Source organism: Pinus tabuliformis, chromosome 7 (genome assembly GCF_031772625.1).
Source record: "Pinus tabuliformis cultivar Carrire ecotype Pingquan chromosome 7, CPIR1, whole genome shotgun sequence".
In the NCBI taxonomy this organism is placed as follows: domain Eukaryota; kingdom Viridiplantae; phylum Streptophyta; class Pinopsida; order Pinales; family Pinaceae; genus Pinus; species Pinus tabuliformis.
The window spans coordinates 1,634,804,519-1,634,816,042 of NC_142293.1; the positions used below are offsets into that span (position 1 = coordinate 1,634,804,519).

The 11,524-nt window shown below is 43.1% G+C and overlaps 1 pseudogene; it reads right to left on the reverse strand.

The window, feature by feature from the left end:
- Positions 1-9,229: 9,229 nt before the first annotated feature.
- On the reverse strand, positions 9,230-11,041 carry LOC149254525 (18S ribosomal RNA; annotated as a pseudogene).
- Positions 11,042-11,524: the final 483 nt, after the last annotated feature.

The following is an 11,524-nucleotide window of genomic DNA, read 5'->3' on the forward strand; positions in this document are numbered from 1 at the left end:
AAACCCGTCCGGCAACGGTTGCGTCAGATTCACCCTCGGAAAGCGGCTGCGATTAAAGCAGAAGTCGAGAAGCTGTTGAAAGCAGGTTTCATTTATCCAATGCCGCTAACGGATTGGGTATCGAATATTGTTCCAGTCAACAAGAAACAAGGAACAATAAGAATCTGTATCGACTATAGGGATATAAATCGAGCTTGTCCAAAAGACAACTATCCTACGCCTTATATCGATCAAATTATTGATGATTGTGCCGGAAGTGAAATGTTTTTCTTTATGGATGGTTTTTCGGGCTATAATCAAATCAATATTCTACCTGCTGACCAACCAAAAACGGCATTCATTTGTCCATGGGGGACATTTGCTTATTGCAAATTACCTTTTGAGCTTAAGAATGCCGGGGCCACTTTTCAACGGGCGATGTCTTACACATTTCATGACATCAAGCACATTTTGCAACCGTACCTCGATGATTTGCCTGCTCATTCTTTACATCGAGCTGATCACCTTGTCCACTTACGAGCAATCTTTATGAGGTGTCGGCATTATCGAATTCGGTTGAATCCCCACAAGTGTGTGTTCTGTATAAAGATGGGTCGATTGCTGGGATTTGTTGTTTCAAAAGCCGGCATTCGCGTCGATCCCTCGAAGGTCGAAGCTATCATCAAATTGCTGCCTCCTTCGAGTTTGCGCCAACTCCAAAGTTTGCAAGGGAAAGCGAACTTTTTACGCCGATTCATTCCAAATTACGCTGAAGTCACTAAAGGTTTTACACGGTTGTTGAAACAGAATGCTCAATTCCTTTGGGACGAGATTTCCCAACGATCTTTTGATGCACTTAAGCACGCGTTGACCCATGCACCGTTGTTGCATCCTCCCAACTACAACCAGGACTACTTCTTATACCTCGCAGCTTCGCATTCCACCATTGGAATGGTGTTAGTTCAAGAAGATGAATTCGGAGCAGAACATGTGATATATTATCTTAGTAGGACATTAAACCCCACTGAGCTAAAATATTCGCATGTGGAGAAATTGGCCCTGGCAGCTGTTCAAGCTGTCCAGCATTTTCGTCACTACATTCTTCTCCGTAAAACTACAGTCATTTCGGATTGCAACCCTATGATTTATATTTTGACAAAACAACTGCTAGGGGGCAAGTACTCTAAATGGATTGTTATCCTGCAAGAGTTCGACTTGGAGTTTGAGAAGTCCAAGTCTAAGAAATCCTTATTTTTTGCGGAATTGATGTGTGACTTCCCGCGTGCTGACACAGAAACTGTAGCAGAGGAGTCCATTGCGCACGAATCTTTGTTTCTTATCAGTACTTTAGATCCGTGGTACGGGGATATAATCATCTATCTCCAAACCCAAACCTTTCGGCCTGAAGCTTCAAAGGCGGAACGTCGAAAAATTCGGTTTCAATCCCAGCAATACAAGATTATTGGAGATACACTTTATCGCCGGGGGGCAGACTTAGTTTTTCGACGTTGCTTAACTCACGAAGAAGCTGAGAGGGTTTTGAATGATTGTCACTCTGGAGCATGTGGCGGTCATATGTCTGGGTATGCCACAGCTCATAAGGTGTTACGCGCTGGCTATTTCTGGCCGTCCATGTTTAAAGATTGTATCATTGCGGTCCGAAAATGCCACAACTGTCAAGTGTTTGATCGCAATATGCGCGCACCACCAGCTCCTCTCCATCCTATAATTTCCGTTGGTCCTTTCGCCAAATGGGGTATCGATTTTATTACTTGTAACCCTCACTCGGCCGGGGGGCATGCGTATATCATCCTCACGGTTGATTATTTTACTAAATGGGCCGAGGCGATGCCTACATTCGACGCAAGCGGCAAAACAGCTGCAATTTTCGTATTCAATCACATTATAACTAGGTTTGGTGTCCCACAAGCAATCATCACTGACCATGGGAGCCATTTTCGAAACATCATGATGACTGAGCTTACAAGCCAGCTTGGTTTGCGCCACGATAGCTCTACTCCTTATTATCCGCAAGCCAACGGTTTGGTTGAGTCTATCAACAAAGTTCTGGTTATCATGATCCGACGAACCATTGGTATTCATCGGTCAAATTAGCACAACATGTTATTTTCAGCGCTATGGGCATACCGAACTTCAGTGAAAACTTCAACAGGGTTCACGCGCTATGGGCATACCAAACTTCAGTGAAAACTTCAACAGGGTTCACTCCTTTCCAGCTAGTTTATGGCTTGGAAGTTGTGTTACCCATTGAATGCGAGATCCCATCACTTCAAATGGCTGTCGAATTACTTCCAGCCACTTCTGAAGAGGAGAAACATTTATTATACTTAGCTAAATTAGATGAGACTCGACGTGACGCTGCATTGGCAATCGAGACTCACGCGAAGCGAATGAAATCTCAGTATGATAGAAATGTGACCCCTCGGAGTTTTTCAGAGGGAGACCTAGTGCTGTTATATGATCAAGCTAACGATAAGCTAGGTGCTGGAAAATTCGTTCCTATGTGGCATGGACCCTACATTGTAAAGCGAAAGCTAGCAAAAGGGGCCTATGAGCTGGTAGATTTTGATGGGGACTCTTTGGGTAAACCCAGAAATGGACTTTATCTAAAGAGGTATTATGCTTAAATGGTGGGTATGGAGAATTTTAGTTAGGTTAGGTTTTCTTTCTAGCTAGTATGTTTGTTAGTTTAGATAGTGTGCTTAGCTTAGAAAGTGTGTTTCTCGTCGTTATTCTGGCTTATCTTGGTTTTGCTCTTGATATTGCAGATGTCGACGCCTCTCCAAACGTACATTGGATTTGCTGATGGTGCTTGTCGTAGTACACGGAGTATCTCTTCCGCAGCTTGGGTTATCTATTCACCCTCTGACGAGTTAGTTTCTATGCATGGGGTGAGCCTCGGTAAAACGACGAACAACATTGCAGAATACAGTGCAGTGGTTGAATTATTGTCTGAATCTATTTCATTTGGAATTCGACGTTTGATAGTGAGGTTAGATTCTGAACTCATTATATTACAGCTTAATAGAGTATATGCCATTAGAAATCCTGTGTTATTAAGGTTGTTTTTGAGAGTGCGTCTCTTGGAACGTGAATTTGATTACATTGAATATCAGCATATTCCAAGGTCTTTAAATACATTAGCAGATGCAATTGCTTCTCGAATGTTGAACAGACATTTGCGATAATCATACAAGTAAATTTAAAAACATTTCATCACATATGTTAAACAAGATAAGCCGGTAATAATGATATATATATATAGATAGGAGTGTGTCAAAAATATACATCGTCTTCGATCATAGGTTGAAAAACACCTTATGATCGGCAAAAATGATAAATACAAAAAGCCAAAATGTCATATGTGTTTACAAAAGTGACTAGTCAATCACTGGTGGTGCTCTCTATACGAGACCACTGCCCGCGCTACCCTACACAAGAACCTCCTAAAAGGTCCTGGGACTGCAACCACATAGCGCTGAAGTCGAATAGGAATATCATCTATGGTGGTCTCTGGTATATCCGCCGTCAGACGCTCTAGATCCTGTTCCAGCTCGGCTAAGGTATCTGCGGCCGCATCCTGTGGGGCTGGTGCTGATACAGCTGGTACTCTCCTCTCAAAAGCCCAGAGGTTGGCTGGACGCCGCGGACCTACATCTGCATTTTGAAAATTTGTGCTGTCAGTTTAGAGGCGATATATAAAAACAAAAAAAATACATAATTTGAAAACTCGTGGAAAATGAAATACCTCTGTCTTCCCACTGTTCTCCCTGTGGAAGAACCATGTCCGGATCATTCCGAAAATCCATTCCGGCATAAGGAAAGTCCTGAATAGCAAAGACCTGGCTCTCTAGCCAGTGAAAGTAACCATCAGGAAATCGAACAACTGCTGCGCCCTCATCAGGATGCCGGGCCATTACCGCAACCCATCTCGTCAACTTAGGCTCCCGAGGCGCCCCAACTGGAACTGTAAGATGCTGGGGGACCAGCATTGGAACTCTCTCTAGGGCAAAGCTTACAACTATAGGCCCATATCCAAAGGTCTTCAGTTGTCCTCTCTTTGCCCTGGTTAGTTGGCCCTTCAAATTAGCCAACACAGCATCACACCAGTTGAAAATGGTGCCATGGAAACAGTCTATAGCCATCCGCATTTGGGACCCGGTGGCTTGGTGCAAAGAGGTCGCGCCGCAAAGTCTGGTAACAGTAAAGGCTATCACCATAAGTTCAGGTCGGGATATGTACTTGATTTCTATCCCCTTCTCATGGTTTTGGTTGTTGCACCACTCTAGTCGGAGACTAGCAAGGGATTGGCCACCCGGCCTAGTCCCGAATAGAGAAAGTTTCTCGCCCCTGTTAGGCAAGCCAGTGAGAAAATATATTTCGGAGGGCTCTATCTCGAGCTGGTGCTCTCCGATGTAGAAACATTGCTCCTGAATGTTCCACCTTTCGACCAGCCACTCAAGAAAAGGCACTTGGCCCCTCATGCCAGGTATGGCCCAGTATTTGTACAGTCCGCATGCTTTTAATGCATCAATGGAAGGTTGATGACCTATCGCGGCCAAATCAACATCCTCATGCTCTCTTTCACGCCAATCAAGCATGGTGTGCTCCCTGCACATCATAAAACATCAGTGAGAATCCATAAAATTTAAAAATTTTGGTCTATTTTGGAGGGCCAAGGGTTTCAATTTGTGTTTTGCGGGGTACGCACCCCGGCCTTTAGGGACAGAGTGCCCAGACGCAGGTTCCCTTAAGGTCGGGTGCGTACACCCCGTAATTTTCCCATTGGGAAAATATCGGGGTACGCAGGTCAGCAGTGCATGACCTGCGTACCCCGAAGGGCGCATTTTGAAACCCCAATGCCCCCAAAAAATCAAATAAAAGCTTAAAAATGAATTCTAAACGGATGGAAAACAAGAGAGGGGTGTTTTAGAATACCTGGTGAAACGGCGTTCGATTCTGATGGTCGGATTCTCCGCAATCTTCACGGGAAGTTTCTTGTCAAAAGCCCTTTTCTCAACCTCAACAGTAAAATGGTAAAAATGACATGGTAAGAAGTCTTTTTATAGGTTTTTTGGATAAATAAATGCTAGATTTGTTTATTTTTCACCATGAAAGGACATTTTCGATGAATTTTTGCCCATCTTAAACAGGTATGAGTAATGTGTTGTTTCTGTGCAGGACAAAGGGACTTTAGGGTAAATTATCATTTTTCACGTCAGAGTCATCTTTTAAGCTCTTTTCTAACTCCTAAAATATGAAAAGATCGCCGAGCGTTTCTTTTACACTCGTTAAAACAAAATTAAAAGATGGTCCCCTTATAGCTCTTTTCTGACCGTAAAAACAGGAAAAGATTGCCGGGTTTTTGTCGTTTCAAACTTGATACGGAAATAAAACGACGTGTCCTTGATCGCTTTTTACTTTTCAGGTCAGAGACACTAATCATGAAAGTACTCCTTGGTCGCAAGATCAAGCGGTTCTCCCAGGTATTATTTTATACTTTTTCGGGCTTGGGAGACACAAATTTACGAAAAAGTTCAACCTGGAGTCTTCTTAAGTTTTTTAGACTCTCTAAAATTGAAAAACGCCGAGTTTCTCCTATACTGGGCTCGTTAAAATTTCACAGTAAAGGACCTGTTCAATTACAAACAGGAACGAACCACTCCTTCCTAGGGTTCGAATCAAAACTAGGTTGGACTCATCCAAAGGATGAGCTTATAATCAAGCATATGTTATCCTCCTCAAGCTTGTTAAAAATAAAGAGGTAATTTCTAGAAATGGTGGGGGAAAAGAGAGAAGAATGAGCCTATTTGTTATCCTTTGTCTCAGAAGAAACCTTATTACCACTCTTGAACACGACACTTTTCATTCACCTGGGTTGGGAAATCCTTTACCTCACAGTTGATCAAACCACTTTGAAAGTCTTCAGCCGAGTTCCAGGAATTAACTTTGAGTCATTCATTACCAAAGCCATCTGTCGTGTCGTTATGTGTTCAAGAGGTCTGCAAGCAAAACTTTCATCTGCAAAATACTTGTCATCCATTTGACCATCCCTGAGTCAGTCCTTCAGCAACATTTCTTCAACTTGATCAATGATTTCGTGTTGTGGGCTTTCCTGCAACGGGTCGCTTTCTATCGACATCAGCATATTATCTAGAGAGATGACTTAGAAATCATCAGTACCTTGAAGTCTGCATGCATCAATGGCAGGTTTCTTGCCTTTGACGTCAGTTTACATCATTGACTCTCGATCGAAGGATTCCGTGAAATGTTTGGCATCAACTCATTCATTCACATCTCATGGATTGTACTGGGTACTTTGAGAACCATTGACATTACTGGTGGTCTCTCTCACACTTGTTAACAGTTTACATCATCGACTGGTAATCAAGTGGTTTCTACCATGTTTGACATCAACTCATTTATTCGCATGGCTAGAATCGTACCAATACGGGAAATAGAAATGAAGACCCTGGATCTAGTTTCCACCATCCAGGCTGCGAGGAGTTTTGTATTCATTATCTAAGTAGACTAATCATAAACAGATGGCTACGCCCATACTGTGTCTACAAAACTCTATGATTATGATGTACTGCAAGATCATTCCTGTATCAGAGTAGTTAGTCTGTTAGTTAAAGTTTTGATCTGAGTATGGGAATGCCTACCTCAGCGATGATATAATCTTATACATGTATTTTGTGTTGAAAATTGCAGGTTCTGACCAGGCTCTCCACGAGATAATCCTTGAAATGATAAAGCGCTTCACCCTTCCTAGATAATACAAAACCCTAATCTACTACAGGCTTCGCACTTTAGGGGGCAATCTGTTACACTAAAAAATGTCACCATGGCTATTTACAGTTAGTATGGCTCTATCAACAGTCATGCTATCCTCCTGGGCAAGTCTCATGCCTCTGCTCTCCATGTCAAACTTCAAGAAAGAGAGAAAGTCTTTGTAAATGTGTTTATCTCTGGGTACGCAGGTTCTCTCAACCTTACCTGCGGATACGCACCTAATGTTCACAAAAGCTGCGTACTTGTACGCTCTGTATGTAAAGGGGCAGGTGCGTACCCCTGTAAAGGTCAAAATGCGCAAGTTTTATCTTTAAAAAGTTACTTGTGGTCATTTCTAGAGCATTCTAGAAGGTTGTTCGACGTGTATTGAGCGCCTCCAGATGGTTCATGTACCCCTACTAAAGAGGAACTTATCCCATAAATAAGGGAGCTATCCCATCCAAAGAGGGGATTATCCCATTGATGGTGAACCTGAATAACTTCCTCTAGAGCACTATAAATACAGGCATGGACCAGAGGGAGAGGAGGTTGGAAGCTAAACATTTCTAAGGGTAGATGCTGCTGGAATTAGGACTCCCATTTAGAAGCGTGTGAGGAGAGATTGCCATCTTTGCTTGTTCTATTTGGAAGTGGGTGAGCTTTGTCAAAGTAAAGGAGAACTCTTGATGGACCCTGGGAGGGACTTGCACAACACCAAGGCTCAGGTTGTAATTGTTCCTTTTGTTTCCTATTAATGCAAATGAGTCCATTCTTCTCAATAACTTGTTATTTATGAGTTGTTTCATGTACTCCTTGGTCTATGTGTTAAACATGTTTTATTTTATGAGATTATCAAGTGCTATTTAATCGTTTGATTGTTAGTGAATGCAGGTTTCGAAGTGAAGGAGGAGCTCATCCGGATCAGCAAGGCTGGACTACTGCAACAACGTTGGATTACGGGTAGGATCTAAACACTTGATTTCTTATATAGTAAATGCATGTTTAGAGAAGGATTGCTCTTGTTTGTCTTGTTTGTCACTAGAGAGTCTTAGGCTCCTAGGGAGGTTGGTTGTGTCCGCACTATCGACTCTTTCCACCTGACACTAGGGGAAAAAGGAAGAAGGGAAGAAAACAACACCAAAGAAACAAAAATCCCAAGAAAAGAGAGAAGCTCAACAGCTTGCCGAGGAGATGTTTCCTAACCAAAAAGAAAGAAAACAAGGCACCCAATCAAAAAGCATCCCACCTCTTCACACCCTCCTACATACATTACGTCATAACACCCTTTCTAGCTTACAACATAACAAACAACAATCAAACAACCAAGAAAATAAATCACAACCTAAACTTGACCACTAGAAAATATGAGGGTCACAATGAGACCAATGTCTGGAGCATGTCTCTAAGAGGTAAACAACCCCCTAACCTGGCACAAGGCTTCAAAAGAAAAATAGACTAATATCAAACCCACCCCACTATTGCACTCCTCCATGTACAAAACACCCAACAACATTTCTAGCGAGAAAGTCAATGGGGGTCAAGAATCAAACTCCAAAGAGGAGTTGTCATAGGCTGACACTCAATTCTAGAGAAAGCCAACGACCACAAATACATCGATGGTGCAATGCCACTAAAGAGAGGGATGTGTGCAAAGCACACACCACGAAACCAGAATGACCAAGTCCCACAAAAAACCCACAATCCAAAGGGAGGAACAAAGACACAGCCCACTAATTATTTCCTAAGAAGGGAAGTGGCTCACGAGAGGACGAGGGAAAATTGCAATCTTGATGGAGCTCAGATCGAGGGAGGGGCTTTTCATTACCTGGACACCCAACCCTTACGTGAGGGGATATCGAGGAATGGTCGAGAGGACTAGGGTGGCCAATCCAATAGGTTGAACCACTCTTCATCCATCCCACACTGACCCTACCCCTAAAATTTCCCCTCACTGAAGGTTTGAGTTACCAGGCATGCGTGCAATGACTCCCTTGACCCAACCACCAACAAAAAATCTCACCCAAGCAGCACAGAAACCATCGCTGCCATTTCGAGAGAACCAACTATGGAGGCCTGCACCCTTGGCCCATTCCTTCCAATGAACAAAATACCGAGCATCACTGCTATGAATGAGTATAAATTTATCCATCGTATTTCCCAAGCACTTCACTTATAGCAACCATGCCCCGTGGAACAGATCGTCGGAAGGGCTTCCAAGAAAGAAGCTTACGAACCCCCTACAGAAACACATTAGGGGAAAGAAAAACAATGGATGGGTCGGACAAGCACAAGCATGGCTTGCAAGCACACACGAAAAAAAATGCATGACCTCAAGACAAGCAACCAACAATGTTCACGCTAAACACCAAACCCGCTCCCCTAGAGATACACAAAACAGGCCCACATTGCAATCGAAACCCACCCAACCTAAACCAAAAAATAAAACCCCTGCTATCAATGATCCTACCGTAGGTTCACCTACGGTAACCTTGTTAGGAATTCTCCTTCCTATAAATGATAAGGTTCAATGAACTTCTCACGACATCGATGGCGGTGAATCACCATTGTCGATGCAATCCAAACACTTCATTGGATCATTCACTCGGTAGGAGTGATGTGTGGTGTGTACAAAGGGCAGGGACATAATCAACACGAGTTGATGACATGCGCTTACTAGGAATTCCTAATTGAAGACCAATAATTGCAATGGTCTATCCCCATCATGATGCAATTTTAGAAGATTTCCTGATCCTCTCGAACTAGGAAGAAAAAATCGTTGACTGCACCAGTGTAACGCGCGTGTGGCCCAGAACATCTAAGGGTACCACAGACCTATTATTGCCTCAAAATTCCATGGCCTAAATGGCCATAGTCCCTCTAAGAAGCTGTCCACGAAGGAGAACCTCCACGTAGCTAGTTAGCAGGCTGAGGTCTCGCCTGTTATTGGAATTAACCAGACAAATCGCTCCACCAACTAAGAATGAAAATGCAACACCACCCATAGAATCAAGAAAGAGCTCTCAATCTATCAATCCTAACTATGTTTGGACCTGGTAAGTTTCCCCGTGTTGAGTCAAATTAAGCCACAAGTTCCACTCTTGGTGGTGCCCTTCTGTCAATTCCTTTAAGTTTTAGCCTTGCGACCATACTCCCCCTCGGAGCCCAAACACTATGATTTCTCATAAGGTGTTGGCAGAGTCCTTAGAGCAAAATCCTTCGATCCTTGGTCAGCATTGTTTATGGTTGAGACTAGGACAATATCTAATTATTCGAGCCCCTAACTTTCATTCTTGATTAATGAAAACATCCTTGGAAAATGATTTTGCAGTGGTCCATCTTTCATAAATCCAAGAATTTCACCTCTGGAAATGAAATACAAATTCCCCCGATACTCCCTATTAATCATTACTCCAGTCCCGAAGGCCAACACAATAGGACCAGACTCCTATCACATTATTCCATGCTAATGTATTTAGTGCATAAGCTTGCTTTGATCAGTCTAATTTTTTCAAAGTAACAGCACCAGAGCCGTGACCCAGCCAATTAAGGCTAGGAGCATGCCACTGACAAAAGGGATGGAAGGGCAAGTCCACACCGAGTAGGCGGACCAACCTTTATGGCCCAAGATCCAACTACAATCCTTTTAACTACAACAAATTAAATATACGCTATTGGAGCTGGAATTACCGTAGATGCTAGCACTAGACTTTCCCTCCAATGGATCCTTGTTAAGGGATTTAGATTGTACTCATTCCAATTACTAGACTCAATGAGCCCAATATTGTTATTTATTGTCACTACCTCCCCATGTCAGGATTGGGTAATTTTCGCGCCTGCTGCCTACCTTGGATGTGGTAGCCGTTTATCAGGCTCCCTATCTGGAATCGAACCGTAATTCTCTGTCACTCATCACCACCATGGTAGACATCTATCCTACCATCAAAAGTTGATAGGGCATAAATTTGAATGAAGCATCACCAACACAAGGGCTATGCGATCCGTTGAGTTATCATGATTCACCGGAGAAGCGGGCAAGCCCATGCCAACCTTTTATCTAAAAAGTGCATCCCTTCCAAAGAGTTAGGACTTGGTGCATGTATTAGCTCTAGAATTACTATGGTTATCTGAGTAGTATGGTACCATCAAAAAAACTATAACTAATTTAATGAGCCATCCACAGTTTCACAGTCTGAATTAGTTCATACTTAGACATGCATGGCTTAATCTTTGAGACAAGCATATTACTTCTAGCAGGATCAACCAGGTAGAAACCTCCCTCTGCAAAGGGCATTCTGGGCACTTTCTTACCAATATCCAACCTGAACACCCATCAAGTCAAAGAGATATCAAAATATCATGTAAAACTTTTATGCCTTGCACCTCTTGCATCCCAAGAAGGAAGCACGTGCAACATGCCAAGGACATGGAAAAAAATGGGTAGACCTGTTGATTCACAACGAACCAAGGCCACTTCAGAGTTTGCAACCACACCCCAACCAATAATAAAACAAGAAATCACTCACCCACTCCCTTAGAAATGCCTCCAAAAGCCTCCATGCCCCGCACCGAGGCCACCTAGGACTCCACCCAGACAGCAGCAATGGTGGACCTCGATCTCTTGATCGCCTGTGGCAGCCTCAATGCAAAGGAAATGAATAGAGAATGACCAACCAAGTAACCTCTATATTATAAATGAGACCCAACCCTCCCCACCCCACACCGAGGCCACCTAGGAATCCACCCGAACAAC